Consider the following 22,353-nt stretch of genomic DNA (forward strand, 5'->3'; position numbering starts at 1 on the left):
CTTAATCTATGAATCTATGAATCTATGAATCTATGAAAATCTCTGGGGCACATCTCTAAAAGTAGAGAATGTTGGGCAGCTACTCCCCACCACAACAAAGGTATGGACATCTCTGCTGTTGGGTCCCATAGAAAAATTATGGCAGTGCAAAGACAATGAAGGGCAGCATCTGCTTTTATGCTTAGAGAAGCAGAATGCCTTGTTCCCGAAGGGTGAATGATGGAGTTACTGCCCAGATTCTTAGTCAAGCTGTAACTGCAGCCTGAGCAGTCCCCAATAAGATCCATAGAAGGAAAGAGAGAGAATGAAATATCTTCTTTGAATTAAAAAAAAAAAAAGTCTAATGAAAAAGTTACTCATTTGTTCTGTTTATTATTATATATTTCTTTGTTGTTTGTTTGTGAAATCAGGTTAATTCTGCAGCTCCTCGGGAGATTACTGTGCTTTGATGTGGCAGGAAGGCTTACATTTTCTGCTAGCAATGAAACCTATACCAATGAAAATGTAACTCTCTTTGTGGGGCCACCCATACCATTCAGGTTACGCTGTTATAAAAAATGGTCCAGTCATACTCCAGGTCAGGAGTTGACAAACGTGTTAACAACCTATTGTAATGCCAAATTAAATTACAAGAAAGCAACCATTCCAGAAAACAGTTATTGCCAGGGATGTAGGAGCCTTATTGATGCCTCAAATGATACATGGCAATCCAGAAAGGATGCAGTTAGTTATTTATCTGTAACTTGGAAGCCAAGGCCTATAAAACCCTGTTGTTGTTCCTAGCTTGTGATGCTGGTTACCAAACACAAAACAAACAAATATGCTTTCCTTAGCATCTCTTCCTTTTGCTGCTTTGTAGAATTCACAATGACTATGACCACAAGGAACATGGTGCAAAACCTGTTCCTATTTCATAACATTTAAGAATTAAATGGTTAAAGAGGGGACTACTCCATAGTTGAATCTTCCTCCCCCAGAACCAGCACTGGTTAATTAGCAAACACTACATAATACAATAATTAAGGTGAACACAGGGCAAAAGTGGCTTCCTTTTACCTGATTAATTCAATACAATGTGTACAAGTGAGGGGTGGTAACCTTTGTCACTTAACTCTTTCTGTATCCCTTCCCTTCAAGATGTCCCAATAAATAAAAGTTCTCTCAACACTGGTCTCTTCTTCCCCCACTTCAGCTATAATTTCAGATAGTGCTCATGCCTTTTATTGTGCTCAAGGTGTGTTCCACAGGAAGCCAATGTCTATTTCTTTATATGGATGAAAGATTCTCCATATTCTCTGATGAGAAACATGTGCCTGCTTCAGATTCTGATGCCAGCTGCTCTGAAGAGACATTCTGAACATAATCTTGATGGTAGGCAGGAGAAGTGAGGAATAACCAGCTGCTGCAATGTTGGCCACACATCCCTCTTCAGTGACTAGCAACAAATATCTAAGTCAAAAGGCACCAGCACCTTATCTTTTAAATATTTCTCCACCCTGCTTTTTGCTGCAGCTATAATGGAGTCCTCTTCCTCATGTAAAGCATGGTGCATTGTCAAATAAGGATATACATGCAGCTGCTGCTATTTTTCTGCTGTCCATCCAGTGGCCCATAATAAACATGCAATATGTTGTCTGAGTGCTGGTGCATATGCCAAGCCAGGTACTTTTGAAGCTAGATAGGCCATGGTATATTTCCCTCCTCAATTCACCTCAGATATCTGGCACTGCCTTTTTTAAGCATTAGAGATTCGCCACATAGGGAACCAACTGTAGCCACAAAGCATCTGAAGACCTACTCCATCACATATGAGAGAAGGGAGGCATGCCCACAGCCAATGTCTTCACATGGTTTCTAACCAAGGGTGCTTAAAATCCTGTTTAATCCAATTCTGAAAATACTCCACTAAGATCTGTTGCCCTGGTGAGATCATGAAATTGGGGAGAGCACTGGTGGTATCAAAAATCAGCTCTTGTAGATTGAGTGCCAATTTGCTTTTTTTTGTGAGCCAACTTTTTGTGGTGTATTTGCTCTATAATCATGTTCCATGTATTTAATCATGCCTGACCACACTTCTGGGATCACAGCCCAGACTGAATACATCTGCAGAGCTGGCAAATGACCGTGGTACTGGCTGTATGTATCTGGAAAATATATTTCAATGGACTATGCTTCTTTTCCTTTGGCAAGACAGGACTTGAGTACTGCAGCTGGTGGTGGTTGCTTTAAAATGCAGTGTGGGAGAAATGCTTAGTTCCCACTAGGTTTCCACCAAAACCATGTCTGGTCAAGGAAGATATAATGAACTAATGACTATTCCTGATCCACATTTCCCATCTAGGATCTCTGACTGAAAACCACATCCTTTCAGGACCTGAAACAAGTCAAACAGTTTTATAGGGTGGGCAGATAGTCACTAGATATTTCCTCCTGCACCTTTCCTTCAGTTCTACTTCTTTCTATAACATCACTTCTGTTATGACACTGTTGCAAATTATTTTTAAGATTTAAAAACATGTAAAAAGACTGTTCATGTGTTACCTATCTATACCCTTGTTAATACAGAATTTTATACCTTGGCTGAACTCCTGCAGATGACATCCATGCAGGCAGACCACTCGGCGAGTGCAGAGTACCAATGTGTCCACATCAGCAGTGTGTCCCCATCAGCAGCCACCACCATGGTACCATTTTGTTCACTTTTGAATTTCTCTTCTTTTTTATTTTTTTTTTTAAATAAAGAAAACACATTCAAACTAGTGGAACAAAAGAGCAATGGAGTAAACTCAAAAATAGGTGCAAGCTTTGACTGGTCTCTTGGTGTATTCTGTTTCAGTTAAAAAACACTTAATTTGTTGACTTTATTTTTTTGTGAATTCTAATTTTATGAGGAAAATGTGTGATTAAGGATTCTGTGTGCTTAAGGAAATTTTTCCCCTACAGGCACTGCCCTTCAGACTACAATGAAATGTATGCCTCCTACCCTGGCACTGAAGATACATATTTGTTTTTAAATTATAAAAAGCAAATACTTTTTTTTTTTTTTTTAACTGTTAGCAAAACAAGTCAGACCAGCTGGAGATGTTATTTTTACCCTGGAGAGGCTTGTGCACAGTTTTAAATAGTAATGGGAAATGTGTGATTCCAAATTTTATGTTAACACATTTCACACAGAGTTCTCTCAGTACTATTTTTCTGGGAAACTGCTGCACACTGCAGATTAAAGAAAGCTGCTAGGTGCATCTCGAGAGAAATACATTTTTAAAAGTTTATTTAGAAGAAGTAAAAGATTACACCAAAGAGAACATATTAGCATACATTGAACAGAACATAGACAACTCTGCACCATTACTTCAGTTTTTCCCCCATGTATAAATTGAGAAAAGAGACAGCAAAAGTGTTGCTCGCAAGAGAATATGGCCTTCACTCTTTAAGTTGTCAGGTTCAATAGGCAGAACTATGCTTCTTGCCAATAAATAAAAAATAAGAGTCCACCTTGCTAAAACTGATATGTCTTTTCAGTCAAAAACAGCCAAACTATTTCAAAATGCCTTCATGTACATTACCATTATATTCCTTATTATTCCAGTGCATAAATTCTTCCAGATTTGAATGGTGCCAGTTATACAAAGAAAAAATGACTTTCAGTAATGTCTTCTTTGCAAATAGTGTTGATCCCCAAGTACCTACTCCACAAATCTGCCAGTTTAAGTAAAGAAAGGCAGGTCACCATTTGGCCACAACATTACATTGCCCAAATCTTAAATTTAGCACTCATATGCACCTGTGAATCTGCTAAGTTGCCTTAGCGCAATATGAACTATCATCAAAGAATTCCTGGGTAGTGCTGTACCAACATAGATAGCTCTGAAGTAATCTTTTTCAGCCTCTCTTCCAGCAAAATGACCTATGAAATTGTGGCCACAGCATGTTGTGCTCCAGGGCTAAGTATAGACATTTAGGGGCATGAGGGGGTGGGAGGCGTGGAGTTTAATCAGTTCAAAATGACCACCTGATATCAGGTAAATCAGGATGGGGAGGGCAAGCAGGCTGGCCAGGGGGAGATCAGGGGTCTGCTGAAATATGGGGGGCTGGCACAACCTGCAGGTGGTGTGAGGGCAGGGGGGCAGACATGATCCATAGGAATGATCAGAGGATGGGAGGGCAGGTATGATCTGTGGGGTGCTGCTGGTGTCTGGGAGGTTCTGGTTGGTGCAGGGGGGGTTACAGGGTTCATGGGGAACCAGAAGCTATTTTTAGCCTTCCACCCCCAACAAGTCTACGGTCCCACCATCACTCTCTCACCCGCACCCCCAGACTTACTGGCTCAGCTCCAGCAGTGGCAGTAGCTGGAGAGGCAAATGGGATGGGGGTTGGGGGGACTGGTTGATTTGGTAGGGGAAAGAGGCTGGGAGGCAAAAAATATCCCAGTGTGGGTGGGGAGGAGCGGGGTTAAATGTGCACCCCTAGGCTGGAGCTAGCAGTTGGGTTATTGCAGCCCTGGGGCTTCCCAGAGAAAGTGCACAGAATTTCAATGCACTGGTTTGACCTAAAAATCAAGTAACTTTGATACTACATAGAAGCAAGCTTATCTAAAACTGGGTTCCACAATTTTTAGACTGGTTTGCATGAATGGAACTTCTGTACAGTTACAGGATTAGACTGATTTCTAATCCTCGAGACCAGGTCTGTAAATGTAAGGGCAGTACTGGAATGAACTAAGTTTAAATCAGGCAGCCACTTTGAATCCAATTAACCTCTGTACTTAGCTCAGTAGTCCCCACCAGCATAATAGCTCCCAGCCAACTGTCACAATACAGCATAAGTAAAGCTAGCCATGTACTTCGTGTATCCAGCCAGGTTCCAATTTCACATACATCCATTGAAAAACAACACATCATTCAATACACAGATTCCAACAGATCTGTCTATATCACTGTCACTGGTGTTAAGGTTTTGCACTGTAGTGTAACTGGGAGAAATATTGTATATAACTGTACTTTCTGCCCTATGAAACCAAAGCTTTAACTCAGTGAAAGCATTGAATGTGATCTGGGGACAAAAGTAGATTAAAACAAGCTTATATTTTAACTAGACAACTCTTGTGGTTCATGGAGACCATGTCCAACCGTAAGTGATATTTTAATAATGCTGTTTCTTTATTCTTCAGTTAGAGGCAATTCTGTTTGTTCATCATAAGACATAATATTATCTGAACTAGTTTCATATTATCCATGATACTATCCACTCCAAAATAATTAAAAAAAATTAAATGGTTAATAAATTATTGGATCTCTCTGTTACACAAACAGAGCCACAGATTATTTTCCATTGTTTCTCCATCTTGATCATTTTTTAATTTCTAAATATTTCTATCTAAAAAAGCATAGATACTATACCAGTCTCAGTTTTACTCACATACAATCTGACCACCAGTCCTCAAAAGATATCCATAACATTTAAAAAAAAATCCTTTATATTTGGACTTGGCACATTTAACATTTTTATATCATTCCATGGCCCAATTACAAAGCTATGGAAGGACTATGTATTAAGTGTCTCAAATGATATTAAGGAAGGAGTTCAGGATGAAGATATATTCTGGATGGTCTTTATAAATTTTCATCTATACATGTGATGTACTAATGAAGGACTACACTTTTGCAAAAAACATGTCTTGATGGGGGAAAAAAAATAAGGTTACTCATATTAAAATTCAACTCTGATAGAACAAGCAAAAATTATTTCAATTTAAGAACCAAATCCCTGTTAAATGCTGAGAAATTTTTTGTAGTAAATAAAAAAGGAGAAAAAGTTGCAGTGTTAATTTTAAACCTCTTAACTGTAGAACAGTCATAGTGGGTTGTTTTAACTGTGGAACTTTGCCAGTACTTTTCCTTTCTAATAAGGCTACTAGGAAAAGTGGGAATTATAAAAATGATACTTTGACATGTCTTTACTTAATAAAAGTATAACAAAGCTTGAGGAAAAACAAGTTCTTTATTTAAAATGAATTCATTTTTGCCATTTAATGAACTGTTACTGATCTATAAATTCACTAGAAAAAAGTAGCCAACATGATGTAGCCATATGGAAAACATGGTAGTGACTTCCCACTTTACTTTGTATGCTTGCATGACAAGCTCAATATTATTAAATACTGGAGTTGTTTATATTCCCGTTAATTTAGACCAAATGCTGTTTTTAATATCAGTAATAATATGTACTAATGTGACCAGTGAATTAAATATTTACTTTCTATAGTATAGAACCTACTAATAATTTGGCAACAGGTATGTAAACACTAGGAATAAAAACTATAATGAAACTAAGCATGCCATTATGGAAAATTCCCAGCTTACTAAAATGTCATTGAGTAATTATGGCATGAAATGGAGTGTGAATTGTGTTTTAATAGTTACAAGTTAAGAATATGTATAGAAATAACTATAGCTTAACCTCTGCTCAATTGTAACATAACAGAGCACTAGAGAATAAGCAATTTCTTCTCTACTTAAAGATCTACAATACACTACTTAAATCTGGTCACATTTAGTACATTACCCAAATAATCCCGCTGTTGTGAAAGTAGTGCAAGGTAAAAATGAGCCCTCCCCCAAAAATTATAATGGGAAAATTCACCATTGATTAAAGTAATTTCAAATTTATTGATTACAAAAGAGTTGTGCCAACTTATGTCAGTGGTGATTTTGGATACAAATAAAAATTCAAATATTGTGTAGAATGTGTGTCCAATAGAAAAGCCATAGAAAAAGAAGTAGAAATTGATAGCAAATAGAATTTTTCCTACTGAATTTTTATTAACTTTCCCTGTAATTGAATTTGGACAGAATTTTATCCAAAGACTGTTGTACAGTAAGTTATTAAGAAGGACTATATATAGCATTGTTTGTTTTAAAGATTGTACAAGTTCTTTAAATGGGCCATTTTGTTATTCCTTTAAAACAAATTAGATTAAAATCTCAAAATACTGTCCTCTCCTTTTTTTATGCATGAGAACACTTTTCCAAGCTATTTGGTAGAGGAACTGTCCCCACCCCACAAAACATGCTGGGGTAATATAAAAGCTATTTCTGAGATAGCGTACCCAAACAGTTGTGAAAGCTCTGATGCATGCGTGTGTTAAACGACTCTCAACACAAAAACTGTGATTTTTCTAAATCCAGGAACCTGAATGCACAATAAGCTGATCTGCCAACACAAAGCACTGTGGATTTATGTTAAAACTACAATGCTTTTAACATATCATGGGAAGAAATTAATATGCTAGCTACTGTAATGCATATTAAACCACATGCTAAGGTAATGGCAACAAAGAGATTATTGAAAAAATAAAGTGCCCTGCTTCTCAGGAATTAAATCCTAAGGAGTTAGATAGAAAAAAAATCTTGATCATTAAATTGTCTAGTTTCCTGAACTGCCTAAAACTCGTGTCTTCATTTCTCTCAGATAAAACATATATATGCTATTTTTGTGTATTCTGTGCTCATTCTGAGCATCCACTGAGGTTAGTAATTCAGCTTTCAAAGGCTTTATAAAATAAAGTTTTTGACTATTCTCTAATGACAAAAGCAAAGCAGACATGGAAGATATGAATAGATAAGCACTACATAAAAAGCCAGAATGTATGAATGCTAAAGACAGATTAAGTACTTGTCCCATATTGGCACTCTTCTCTGCTATATTAACTCAAAGTGCAACTATGCTATATAAAGCATTTGGACGTTACTTTGAGCAGTTCAGTGAAGAGTTGCCACAAACCATGTTAAGAACACAAGATGAGATGGAATTTCTCTCTGACATGCTTCCAAAATACAGTGGCAGATGCCAACTACATACAAGTGCAACAGGCAATAGGCCAACAATACCCCACTTTCATTAGTACACAGGATGAAGATCAGGGCCCTTACTAGGATTTTTAAATGTTACTTAAGAGATAAGGCATTAAATTCGTAGAGAACTCTCAAAAATCCCACTATAAGCACTCATCTGGAGGAAGAACACACTGTTGTTAAATGGAAGATAAGTATGATTTTTTTCCCATAACTGGAGATGCCCACAAACTGGGGAATTTGGATATATGGTCTGTGTGTTTGATGAGGAGAAAGGGGTCACTGAGAAATACAAATACCAAATACCTCACATTTAGCTGAAGGAAAACAACTCCCTTTTAATGGAACAGAGATATACGATTTTTCTGTATGCGAGTCCAAAAGACAGAGAGAGAGAGTCAGGTCTACTTATCCAAAATGAGAATCATTTTAAGGCGAAACATAAAAAGTTCGTCCTATGGTACAAGATGGAATTCAAGGCTTTATATGGGAAGGTCTGCTTAGTTTTTTGCTTCACCTCTTAAGAGTAGCAACTTTCTTCTAAAATGAAGATCTCCTCTTATTTCAGAATTGTTGTTCTGCAATGCTAGGAACATGTATCCCAATTCCCCAGTGTAACACATTTGGGTCCCCCAGTAGCTCCATGACTGTGCCATGCTCCACCCCAACAGTGCCTTTGCTTCTCTCTTACTATGCCTTGATAGAATACTAGTCATAATAATAGGGAGGCTACCCACAGGCCTTTGCATTGCTCCAGTCCAACTGGCCTCTCACTAGACCGCTCTTGTCTCAGGCCCCTCGCTGGGCTGCTAAAGCCAACTGTGCTCTGCAGGGCACCCAGAGCCTTAGGGACTAATTCTGTGGCTCCAAATCCTCCCCTACACCACATCCCACGCCTCACGGGTGGTAAAATATTGTTGCTCTCCTGTTGGGGCTTTGGCCTCGTCAGCCTCCACCTCTTTGGTCTTGGCTAATATTTCTAGCCTTGGCTGACCGTGCTAGACCCAGTTTTCAGGCACTAGTTCTGGTTTCTGTCTTCCAGTTACCAGCCACCCCCCCGGCTCAACAGCTGCTCATGCCTTCAGCCTGCCCCAGCGGGGCTCAAGGCGATCATGTGCCCCTCAAGCACTAACGGGACCATCATATACCAAACTGCTAGTGTAACTGTAACATAACATATAGCAAACCACAACAGTGGAAGCAACCCTCTTCCCCTTTAAGAGGGCAAACCTTCCCTCAGCCCTTGTGCTGGCATACCTCCTAGCCTGGGCTCCTTGTGAGCTCCATGAGCTTCACTGTTCCTGCAGGCACTAAACCAGTCAATCTAGCATCCCTGGGTAGCTCTTCTGGGCAGAAGCTCCTAAACCTGTAGCTGGCTGGCTGGGCTGGACTGGCTTGCTAGCCCAAGCCCCAGGCTTATATCCTCCCAGGGCCCTGCCCTCTTCTGGTCAACAGGCTGCCTGCAGGTGCCTGGTAATTGCTTCATTTGCCCTGTTGCTCTTGCAACCATAAGCTGCTGCATGCTGCCTAGCCTGCAGTGCTCCCTTGCTGGCCTGTTTTTTTATCTTAAAGGAACAGGGAGACTCAGACTTACTGTTATACCCAGTTTATGGGTATATCCAGTATTGGAAAATATCTTCCCTTAACAACAGTTTCTCTCTCCTAGCTGATAATTATTTACCTTCCTTTCTCACTGAGTTAAACTTAAAATAAATCTACTTAGTGGATGTTAGGTAAAAAGGCCTAAAGGAATAAAGACATTAGTTCAACTTAGGTAAGTGTGTGGCACAATGAGTCATGGGTGGAACTTATTTTTTGTTTCTGATATCAGCCATTATTGTGTTTAGGCTTTTTTCAAAGAGTAAGAAAGGAATGGCTCAAGCCAAAGAACTCACTATCTGTAGGGTCTAGAGGTACAAATGATCAAGCAAGCAGTTAAGTGCTGATATGAACTTTCATGCCAAGATATGGTCAACAGTGATATTTTTCAGTAATAAATGGCAAAAAAATATATACAATAAATCCTTGAGGCCCCAGTTCAGAAAAGCCCTATTCAAGAGGCTGAAAAGTATGCCTGAATGCTTTCCTGAATTTATGCTTAAAATTTTAATAATAAAATCAGCTAGTTTTCCCCTGTGCACCACAGCACATTTAAGTCTTTTGGAGACTTGAAGAAGATAATGTAGATAAGCTGAAGACAGATGTTCCATGTGTAGAAAGGAATATGGACGAAAACGAAAACAGGGACACCTCTGTGAGAGAGATGATAAGTGGTCTGACCAGGCCAATATCTTTGATAGTGCAGATTCCATTGTATTCAAGTTTGGTAATGTTTAAAATTTCAGTGTGCTAGAAATACTCAATAGTTATATAACCCAAGGAGAACATCAAACTGGTTGTTAGAACTAAATGATGTTTTGTCAGACCTTCAAGGTTAGACTGATTCTTTCAAAGAAATATAATATTACTATTTTTTTGCAAGTGTATTAATCTCACTGTCTACAGTGAGTGCAGTGGGCAATGATTTTCCTGTGTCAGTAACTACAGGTATCTACAATGCTGGAATAAATGACAGCCTGTTTCTACAACCTTTTTGTTTAAGGGTTACACATTTAAAACTTTTTTCCAAAATGTTATTTATTTATTTAATATTTGTTTACTGATTGTGTTGCATTAACACCTATGAGCCACATTTCAAATCAGGGTCCTGTTATGCTAGGTTTTAGGCCTGTGTGAAGTGACTAGTATTAATTTGGACTCCAATTCAGCTGATTTGGGGGACAGTAATTCAATTAATTTACTTGAATCACTGTCATGAATTGATTCAGCTGAATCTGATTCAGAAATTTGGCTGCCACTGAATCAGCTGAAACTCCAAATCAAACAGGCCCCATCCCCTGCCCACTCTCCCAGCCCCATCAATGGCTGCCCTGCCTGGCCCCAGCATCCCAGTTCTTAAAAAAAAAAAAAAAAAAAGCCCTGAACTCACCAGTTCCTACCAGGAAGGGCGGTGAATCCTGGTGCCCCCCACCACCCTGTGCTGTGTGGGGGGCTCTGCCATGAGCTCCTAGCCCCCACCCACTCTCTCAGCCCCATCAGTAGCTCCCCTGCCTGGCCCCAGCATCCTAGCTCTTTAAAACAGCACCCAAAGTTTTGCACAGCCCTACTAGGTGTTGTATTTTTTGTACAAATAGCAAAAGATAATATTTCCCCATTGAACTCACCAGTTAAAGAGGCAATAGCAACCATGCACTTGAGTTACATTGTTTCTTAGATCTTGGTGAAATTTCTTTTTAGATTCCTGTCCTAATAATTAAGAACTCTCTGTGTTGTTAGTGGGAAGCTGCTACCAAAAAAATTAATGTGACTGTCACGGGGGCACTTGGGTGCCCCGTGCCTAAGTAGGGATTAGGGCCTCTGCTAATTTGCCAGGGCAGCTCAGGTGCTGGTTGCTGGAGCAACCAGGATGGTCAGGTGACCAGAAGGGGGCAGGGCTGGGCTCTTATAAACAGCCAGGCCGGAGCCTGGTTAGCAGTTCCCTTCTGGTAGCCTGAGGTGTAGGAGCTCTGCAGGAGAGCTAAGCCAAGCAGTGTAGCCTGATCACCCAGAGGGCTGCGTTATGGAAAGGGTGGAGAGAAGCCTGACCGGGAGGCTTTGGCCAGAGAGCCAGGTGGGCCTGGACTTTATGTTATAGCCGGTAGACTTATAGTTTTGTTACAGCCCGATGGCTTATGGTTCCTTTGTGTATATCACCGGAGGACTGGGTGAGGCTGTAGGGGTGTGAGGAGGCCTCATGGGAGCTCCCCAGTAGTCTGGGGGTTCCTGGGTGCCCTGTTTGGGGCACGGAGCAGTGCCTGGGAGGCACGGCGGCTTGGCACCGGTGTGGTGCGGTGTGTGGGGTTAAGACCCCAGCCCGTGAGGGCGGTACTCAGCCCAGTGAGGGCATAATAAAAATAATCCAAAGAAGGGCGATCGCGCGGATACGAGCCCAGAGAGGACAGGGTGTGTGAGACAGGGCCCAGGGAGGGCAGGATGAGCCTGGAGAGGGCGAGGGACCATCCGAGGTCTTATAGAAAGCCTCATAATTTACATTTTTTAGGGTTCCTAATTAATGTTTCTAATTTTAGGCAGCCAGATATATAACTTCTGTTTTCAATGCAAATGATGCCAATTACTGCTCCTGCAATGACTTGGTTTAGCTGTCTAAGATAGTTCACAGGTTTGATTCACATCTGTGAATTGTCCATATGATTTTTAGAACTAAGGTGAACTAGTACATCTATGAACATTTATTTAGAGCCTAACAAAAAGGGCTAAAACCTATTTTCTCCTATTAGGTGTCTAAGTGCACTTAGGTGCCTAAGGATGGTACTATTCCACCTTTCTCAACTCCCTGAAAAATCATTAACATGTCTATATGTGTAATACATTGCCGTCTTAACCTTAAATCACAAAAAGCAGCCAGCAGGAGGAAAATGTAGATTCCTTTTGCATACCTGTTTTCAGGGGCTTGAACAGGATCACACTTAGGTGTCTAAATCAGTGGAATAGGAGCTACCTTAAAGTCTATTTCTTTAATCTACTTCATAAAATTGCAATGTATATAATGAAGTTCAAATATTTTGCAGGAGGAACCAAGCTACCAAACAAGTCACATCTTATGAAATACACATTTTCTACAGATTTTAATTCATGAACTGTTAAAACAAGTCATCGCAACTGGTATATTTGAACACAAAGAGTACATTAGACAAATGTCAATTTAGAAACAAAATACCATATTCATTTGACTAGAAGACAAGTCCCACCCCCACCTCCATCATTAAAGATAGGGAAAAAAAAATCCCTCACTTTACAACCTCCTAAGTGCGCATGAAACAGCTGCGGTGGGTGTATGAGAGTGGGGGGTGGAAAACAGGCAGGCAGCTACTGTGAGCTGGAGCCAGAGCTACAGCTACCACCTGCCCCCTCCATTGCCTCTGTATGCCCTGCCACTCCTCCCCTGCAGCCCCCAGTCTCTCTCCCCTCACTGCTTCTCTCTCTCTCTCCCTATGCTTCATTTCTGTTTGTTTTTGCTCTGTGCTGGCAGGCTGTGCTCCTGCTGCATCCCAGAGCATGGAGCATAGCTCTAGCCCAGCCCCATAGCAGCAGCATGAGCCAGCACTGCTGGTCCAGCTTGGCCCTATAGCAGCAGTTCTGGATTCCTGTCCCCACTATTGCCTCCCCCACTGTTTGTTCCCCACTTCCTGCCCCATTACTGCCCCCCTCATCACTTCACCCCTAGCACCTGCAGTAGTAGGGGACAATTAATTTAAGATGGTCCTCCAATGATTAGATTCCATACATGAAAAATCGTAAGAAATTCATACATTTTCTATATGTGGAATCTAATTATTGGGAGGCTCATCTTACATTCCCGGTTGTTTTGCATTTGAGTAAATATGGTAGTATTCAGTGCCCAGAATTACTGAAATTACCAAAGAAATGCATCTGGTACAACATTATCCATCATTCTGTGATACATTTTGTTTCTTTGGTCACTGTCACGGCGTGGCAACTAGAAGCGGCCGTGATCCTGCTAGCGCCCCCTGCCGTGCCAATTAGGAGATCCAGCACACTCTTATTCTCGCCCGCCACGTCTTTGGTCTTATATAATTTAATATGGGAGGCTACCTTTGATCTCCTAGAATCTATGGGTGACTTGGTGCACCCCCAGCCTTATGGGCTATGCGTGCCTCCTACCTCTCCTTTAGCATGCCCCAAGCCTCGCAGTTGTCCCGGACGTTCTTATGTCTATCCTTGAATTCTGCATCTCATTTCACCACTCTTCTATTTACTCTTCTGAATAAAGGAAGTAAATTATTCATACTATATTGTGCTGTTTCCTAAAAACCCATTTCAGAACACAGTAATTCCTACAGGCACTACTGGATATATTTACATTATAAATAAAGGAGAAATGGGAAAATACCAATGGTGGAGAAAACCAATTTGCTGGAGTACTACCTCCACAGCAAAAACTCCCAGCACATTTTTCATTGTTTGTATCACCTCAAAAGTTATCTAGTGTCATCAACCAAAGAGAGGTATGGAAACAATATGGTCATATCACAAAAGAGCCATTATCTTTAGGGAAGATGGTACTTCCAGTGCTCTGGAAGTGATATAGCTAGCTTTCCATTTTAAGGCTAGCTATCTGAGTTTATGCATTGGTTAGGGTATGCAACATTTCTTTTTGACACAAAATATTACAAAAGAATTCTGAAAACAGAAGTCTCTCAGCATTTAATATTTATTGTACCAAAATGCCAGTATTTTTTTTTTTAATCCATTGGAAATCATACTTTTGTATGTTATGGAAACATAAATGTGCAATCATCAATAGCTCTGTTTCAGCCCTATTACAAATTTGTGCCTTGGACCATGAAATCTCAGTATTAACTTATTTGAGTAGGGGCATTCCTCAGTTTTCTTAATATTCTCTTAATATTTTCTTTCTTCTCAATATTCATATTCTCAATAAACTCTTTTTTAAGTTAAATAGGTAAAATATTAGTTTTAAGAGAAAAAAAATTACATACACCTAATTTCACTGGGTATCCATAAGACAATAACCCTACAATTTTTATTTTGGATACTGAACAAATAGTTTATGGTAGGGACTGAACAAATTGTTTACCTTATTCCCTTTTATTTTGAAATCCAACAGCAGAGTAAGCATACTGCAAATTAGTCTGCAGTCATTAAAAGACAAATTGAAAGACTGGCAAGATTGGCAATAAAATCAAAACATATAGTCATATTACAACAATAATAAGAGTATTTGAACTGACTAATGCAATATAATCGAAGAGTTAAGACTAGTTTGACTTATGTGATTTTATGTGCCTGATGTTAACACTATGAAACAAAAAACACATCAGGAATTAAGTGATGAAATTTGCATTCTGCACATAAAATTTAATTTTTGAAGGATAAAGCTTATGCAAAACCCTCTAGCTACCTAGAAATTAAATGTCAGGTATGGTACAGCAACTTATGCTTTATTGGTTTTCAGCTCCACACTAGAAATGGGCTGGAACTGAAATACTTGATTTAAGAGCATATAAAATGAACTCTTACTAGCATTTAAAAACAGACCAAACCAGTTTCTCTCTGTGCTCTTACTGTGCTCACTGCTGTTTTTATTCATGGTGAGCAATGAATGTCATTATCGTGATATGCCCCACCTCCTTGATTTTGGCAAAGCAAAAAGGGCTTATATGTCATGAGGAAGTCCTAAAACCCCTGATAAGTATTAGAACCTCTTGTACTTAAAAATAGTTCCACTACTGACAAAATTAATTCTCATGGTCACAAAATGAGCACTCTTTGGCTTTCAGTTTTTATTTATTCAAACTCCCCTTGAGTCCCCCCTTGAGTCCCATCTACCTTGGCCTAGCACTGACCCACTCTCACTAGGGCTGACAATGGACCTATTCTAAAGGGGGATATGAGTGACACCTTCACCGCAAGCCCCTCACCCTAAAGTGACATGGTCTTAAAACCAAACCCAAGATGCTGCTACTGCAACTCCTAAGAGAACTTGGCAACAAAAAAGACTAGACAGGGAATGTCCATAGAGGGGGAAGTCCCACGCCGTCCTGACCCCTAACACCCCTAGTCTAATGTGCCCTGGGCTCAGATCCCGGCTTTCACCCCCCCCAACTGGGGTCTCTCTCTCTCTTTCTCTCTAGCGTTTCCTCTACCCTGGCGCTGTGACCCCATCACTTCTACTGAGGGCTCCTGCACTTATTATCGGTGGGGCTACTGCTGCCCTCCTTGGTAGTCCTGTTGGTCCCCTGGCGGTCCTCCCTGCCATGGGGACATCTTGTAGCTCCTACCGTGTCAGCCCCCATCAATCTTCCAGCTGGCCCCACTGGTCCCCAGCGGACCTCTATCCCTGGCGGGGCTTTCCTCGAGGCGCTGGTTGCTGCATCCGCTGCTTCAACTGCTGCAGTTGCCGCCGTTGCCTCAGTCGCCACTTCAGCTGCCGCCGCTTCTGCCGCCGTTTCTGCTGCAGCCGCATGCCGCAGTCTCCCGCAGCTCCTCCACTCCTCAGTGCCCCTCCTGTGCATCCAGGGGTGCTTTTTATTTCCACCGGGTGGCATCTCCCTGTGACGTCACCTGGCCTCAGCTGGATATAGGCGTGGGTGACAAATAGCGTGGGTGGTTCCCCGGTGCATGTTTTCCCACTCTTCCTGGTCCCTGTAACAGGTAAGTTGTTGTTTTTTCTTCCTTGTGCCAGGGGTTTGCCTCTGAGCAAGGCTTTCCCCTTTTCTGGGCCTGTCCCCCTGGGACAGATATGCATCAGCAAAGTAGTTAAAGGTCTTAAAATTAGACTTTTAGAAAGTATGTAAAGTCTTTAAAAGGTATTATTGATTTGCCAGGGATGTGAAAACCACAGTTCAAAACTCTCTGGATCACACCAGAGTGCATTAAAAGTTTGTGGTCAAAATGAAGAATCAATTATTTGTATAGCTTTGATTTATTTTTATTTTATTTATTCTATATTTCTGTACTCCATATTCCATAGAGTTGTTAATACCAGTGAATTATAATTTTGTTATGATTAAATAACTAACAGAGAGCAATACAATTAGTCTGATCAACATTGTTTAAATATGTTTACCACACATCTATTTGATATCTGTTTTAAATTAGATTACAAGTTTGTTCAATGAAGGCAAATATACTGAAACTTCTGTAAGGCATTTGGCTTGCTACTGTATGATGTTTTAAGAAACTTGAATGGTATAAAAATCACCATGGGTCACAATGAAGAAAATATGAATGGCTTAATTCATGTGTCTCAAAATGTATAGGTAAACAAAGAATTATTCTAATATGTTTCTGACGTAGTTTTGCCAAAATAAATTCTTGGCCTTATACTATTTATCATTTTTAATCAGTGGTCCTGAAAAAAGCATAACATCATCACCAAGAAAGTTCTCAGATGTCTAAAAGATTGTGGGAATGCTTTAAAAAAAGTAGATCAAAGATAGGCAGTAACAGAGGAATGGAATCACTTGGGGAAACTATTTTAATATGGCTAAATTTAAAATCATATATCTAGTAACAAAGAATGAAGGCAATACCTACAGGATTGGCTGGGAAGAGGGGCCCTCCATTTTAGATTTTCAACTTTTTTCTAAGAAGATTCAGGGCTTATAGTAACTCATCAGTGGAAAACAAACTACCAGAGTGACATTGTAAACAAACAAGCCAATGCAACTCTTGGGTGCAAGAACATATAACTCCAACAGGTTTAGGGAGATACATTTCCATATTTATCACCAAGGAAAATGAATAATAATAATAATCCCACCATTTTCTGTGGTGAAAAAAACAACAAGAAAATCTCCCTTTAAAATAAAAAAAAAAAAATCATGTTTCTTCTTGACCTACCCAAAGTGTGGTGGCATCCCACAGTGAGCACTTTAAGCTCTCCTATTTTTACCTTGGTTTTTACTTCTCAGCCGATCAGCAGCACAGGGGTTCAGAGGAGGGCCACTCGTATGGTTAGGGGCCTACAGATAAGGCCCTATAAGGTGTGAAGGACCTGGATCTCTTCAGCCTCCACAAGAGAAAGCTAGGAGGGGATCTTGTGGCCATTTACAAATTCATCCAGGAAGGACAGCAAGAAATAAGAGATGCTCTATTTACCAGGGCACCCCTTGGAATAACCAGGAATAATAGCCACAGACTAACAGACAGCAGATTTATGTTGGACATCAGGAAGAACTTCTTTACTGTAAATGTTGCCAGAATATGAAATGGGCTTCCAAGGGAGGTGATACTCTCCACTACCTTGTGGGTCTTTAAGAGGAAATTGGACAAGCACTTTACTGAAGTGATATGACCCCAGCACTCTTTCCTGCCCAGGGCAGTAGGTCAGACTGAATGATCTATTGAGGTCCCTTCTGACCCTAACAACTATGAATAATGAAACATACCCACCACCTGTTGCTGATAGGCCATGAATCAAAAAACCACAGCAAAAATGAAAGAGAGGAAAAATGGTGCTGCTCACTGTGGGGCACCACTGTTTTCAGTAAGTTGTGGCAGAAAGCAGATTCTGTGCTTTTCTGTGGTGAATGGAAGATTAAGACCCTTGTTTATCACTGATGCAACCATAATTAGAACATTAAGTAGGTTTGACTAACAGAATACAGTGATCTATAGAGATATTCAAGGTAGAGATACCCAAGAACTATCCTATGAGTTGACAGCAGCACCAGAAATAACATAGTTCTGTTATCTTGCTCCACCTAGCCTTATTAGTAGGTCAGTGCAAAACAGCACCACTCCACTTTGACATCCATTTTGATGTTTCAATAGAACAGTGTTTTGTTTAGAGTTTTCCTTCATTTTGAAAGCACTGTTCTGTTTCATTGAAATTATTTTGCTGTTTTGATGCTGTTTTGAAGTTTTGCCCATAGGCTATAATGGGGTTGTCATTTCTTGCCTGATTTGGATTTACCTGTCAGGGAAGGTAGCCCCTTCTGAGGGCATGAAGCCTGCCAAGTTTCAAGGAGATAGGTGCAGAGGTTTCTGGAAAAATGCACCTCAAGGTGTTGACAAGCAAAACTGTCACTAGCCAACAGCAGCAGCCTCCTGTCATCCAGCAGGCAGAATGGGGTCAGCACCCCCACCCCAGGAGGGCTGCAGAGCTGTGCTGGACTTCTTCTAGGGGTGCAGGTGGGGTCCTGATCTGCCTGCTGGATTACAGGAGGCTTCTGCTGCCACCTGGGACTGGCACTGGGCACAGCCCGCACTGAGCGCTGGGAAGATTGGTGCTGCCACTGGCCCCAGTGAGTAGCAGCAACAGTAGTCTCCTGTCATTGAGCAGGCAGGGGCTTACCCACACCCCCAGGAGGAGTCTGGCACAGCCTCTGAAGCCTTCCCAGGGATGCAGGTGGGTCACCGATTTGCCTGCCAGATGACAGGAGGCTGCTGCTGCTGGCTTGTCTCATAAATGGTACTTTTTAATAAAAAACACTCTTTCTGTGGTTAACAGTCCTTTAAAGGAAGAATATGCTTTTAATATAAGAACTTAATATGTTGCCTTAAAAGAATGGCATTCATAGCAAAGCAAAAGAAGTTCTAGTGAACTGAGGTACTCTGTCAAAACATTTGAGTAGCAAAACAATACTGTTCCTAGTAACAAATGTTTCATTCTAAAAATGTAGGAGTAAAGGTTTGCTTTAACAAAGGATATAGAACACATTTTTAAAACATTCTTTTAAAAGAAAACACTTTAATATAACTAAAAGATAAAACAGGGGAACTTTCTAACTTGGTGTTCAAGCCATTGCCATAATTCCATCAGTATTTCCTCCTTCACTTCCCTATATATCTTATCCCAGAGCACCCCAATGTGGGAACCTAAATGAATGAGGTAATTACAAAAACAGTACACAGAGACTGATTTTTCTAAAATGTATGTGCACAACAATAATCCTAATATACAATAAAGTGCAATAAAATAATGAATTATATGATAAATGTTGTAATGTTGGAGTGATGTTGAAGCTGTGAAGGTACAGGAAATATGAAAGAAGCAAGGGTTTTTGTGGGTAATTTTTTATTGGACCAACTGCATGGTTGGGATAGTTTTAGACATGCTTTCTAATATGGGGAATTCAAAAACTTGTCTAAAACTAATCTCAAACATACAACTGGTCCAATGAAATCCTTGCTTCTGTGATAAATGAACACTCAAGCACCTAAATACTCAGTTTGCCTATTCAAGCATAGGCATTCTCCAGGAAAATTATAGAAAGTGTATACATATGTTGAAAGTCAGGGAACACTATTACTTTTAATAAGGTATTTAAATGTTTTAAATATATTCTATGGAAATAACCTTGTATCAAAATGGAAAACACTAGGAAGGTTAAATAGAAATAAATTTGGAATGTTCCAAATGAGCTTTCACCAGTCACAATTGATTGACTGTGCAATATGTAGTATCTTCTCTGAGAAAAGAAGTTCTTTGTTGCAACAGATTGCTGTCACAAATAATGGATGATACTACTTATATAGAGCAATCCTGATATCTTTTCACATTTATGAGTCCCTCCGATTACTTTTATCAATTATGCAGTGTAATTAATATTCTGCTTTTTCTTCCTTTTTATGATATATTAAAAAGCCTTAAAAGGTTTTTTATTTGTTTGTTTTGTTTTGCAAACATAAAAAGGACCTTGTAGTGTGGAAGATTAATTATTATATCTACCACTGAAGTAATAACTTTTAAAATATTTTTTTCTTGCCATAAATATTAGGTCATCTCCAAGGAAGTGCCTTCTGAGAATCCCTACTAACATAGCTGAAACCCAAAACACTTCTACCCTAGCTCTGGCAACTATAGAAGTCATTCCAATACAAATATGCATGTATGCAAATGTAAATATTATATACACATATGCATATATTATACACACACAATGTATATTTTATATTGTGTATATTTTTATTTTAACTTATATAGTTGCCAGAGTGTGTGCATATATATGGTTGGGTCTCTCAAAACTTGTTTTGAACAGATTAGGAGTTCTCTTGTATCTTAGACTAAAGGCCAGCAGTACTATATCTTTAACACAGACTTTTCTTCTAACTGGTTGCCAGCAATTAATACAAATAAGTATGAAAAATACGAAGATGTAAATAGTACATATTAAAATTACTTCTTCTGTCAAGTGATTAAATTTCACTTCCTTAACAGCTAGTCAATCATAAAGCTATTTATTTTCTACTTGACCATATAGATATTTAGTGAAATTAGAATTCTTATCATTAGGAATACAGGGAGGAGAATTTTTTAAGGCTTCTTGACATATAAGGGATCAAGAATGCACAAAATCATTTTTACCCATTTATTTACAGGTAGTATCTAAATTAGATCTCAAAGAAACACATTAGGTTCTGATTCTTACCAAAAAGGACTTAGAATAATGAGCAACAATGATAAACAAAAACAAATTCAAAGGTCACACAAAGATATTAAGTTTGCTTCCTGGACAGTCCTAACCCTAATTTACACTGGGGAATCTTTTTTGGTAATGAAGGATCCATCTAAGAAATATATTATTCAATGCCACCTGTCTGTTCTAACATCTAGGTCAAATAAATGTTTGATATGTCTAAACAAATGAGTGACACTACAAACTTTACTCAGACAGCTGGGAAGAATTACAAACCCCATTTCTTTATCTGACTTTTCTCACTTCTCTCCCAAATACTCCTCTACTGGTTCTGATGCTTCCTTCCTTTATGTTTATTTTAAGAACAAATATGGTATTGGGGAAAAGAGCAAGAGCAAGAATGAATGAATGCTGGGTAGAGCCATTCCTGCTATTTTACTTGTCTGCCAGCTATTGCACTTGTATTTAGTAATAACTCCCCTCAGAGACTGGGAATATCTTACGAGCACTGCATTCTACCATATGCAAATACATGCACTATATGTCTTGCACAGCTGTACAACAATACCAGGAGCAAATCAGCAGCAGTGACTACAGCAATGCAGTTCAGACCTATGCCTTCCAGCACTTACCTTAGCCTAAAGTCCTTCAACACAAAAATTGACACCTCCATTTAGCTTTTAAATGGTTACTGCCAAAGTTAAGTTTGTGGCAACATATTCCTGTGTATGGTTAGAAATGTTTTAAAACTTATGAATGTTTTAGAATATAAACCCTTGGTGCTCAGACTGGCTCAAAAAGGAAAAATCATTACCAGAGGCAGGCAGGATCTGTACCTGCACCCAAGAAGTGAGTGGGTAGTGTGGTGTGGGATCATTTTGAGTTGGTAGATGATCCCAAGTAAGCCATCTGCCTGCACTTCCAATGTAAGACCATCCAGGGCAAGGAAGAGAGAGACTACAGCAGCTTGGGGATGCTGATGCACCTCTGCAAGCACCACCCCTTTGTCCTTGCTCCTCCTCAGCTTGGCACCAGTGGGAGCTTGCCCAAAGGCCCTTCTTGCTCCAAAGCCCTATCCCCCAAAAGCAGAAGCAGGCCACCCTGAAACAGTGGGGGAAAGGCCAACAGAAACTGGGGCACATTGCAAGGGTGAGTAAGATCACCCAGATCACTGGGGAGCCGCTTGCTGCCAATGGCCAGCCCTTCTCCTTAGTTGAGCGACCAGGGGTCAGGCAGCTCACGGCACTCATGGCCCCATCACACCACATGCGTGCACACACCACCTTCAGCTGGCTGGTGTTGTCCTCCTTGTATGAGGCATGCAAGGAGTACTTGAGGGAGGAGCTGCACAAGGCAAGTCCACATGTGGCCTTACACTTCACCTCAGACATCTGGAGCAGCCAGGGTGGAGATCACACCTACCTCTCCCTCACAGTGCACTGGTGTTATCAGTCAGGCCGGCAGTGGGCTGTCCTTCACACTGAGGTGAGGGGTGAGTCCCACATGGCAATGGAGATCATGGGGGCCAAGAA

This window comes from Gavialis gangeticus, unplaced genomic scaffold, assembly GCF_001723915.1.
Source record: "Gavialis gangeticus isolate Ggan-Ray unplaced genomic scaffold, GavGan_comp1, whole genome shotgun sequence".
Classification (NCBI taxonomy): domain Eukaryota; kingdom Metazoa; phylum Chordata; order Crocodylia; family Gavialidae; genus Gavialis; species Gavialis gangeticus.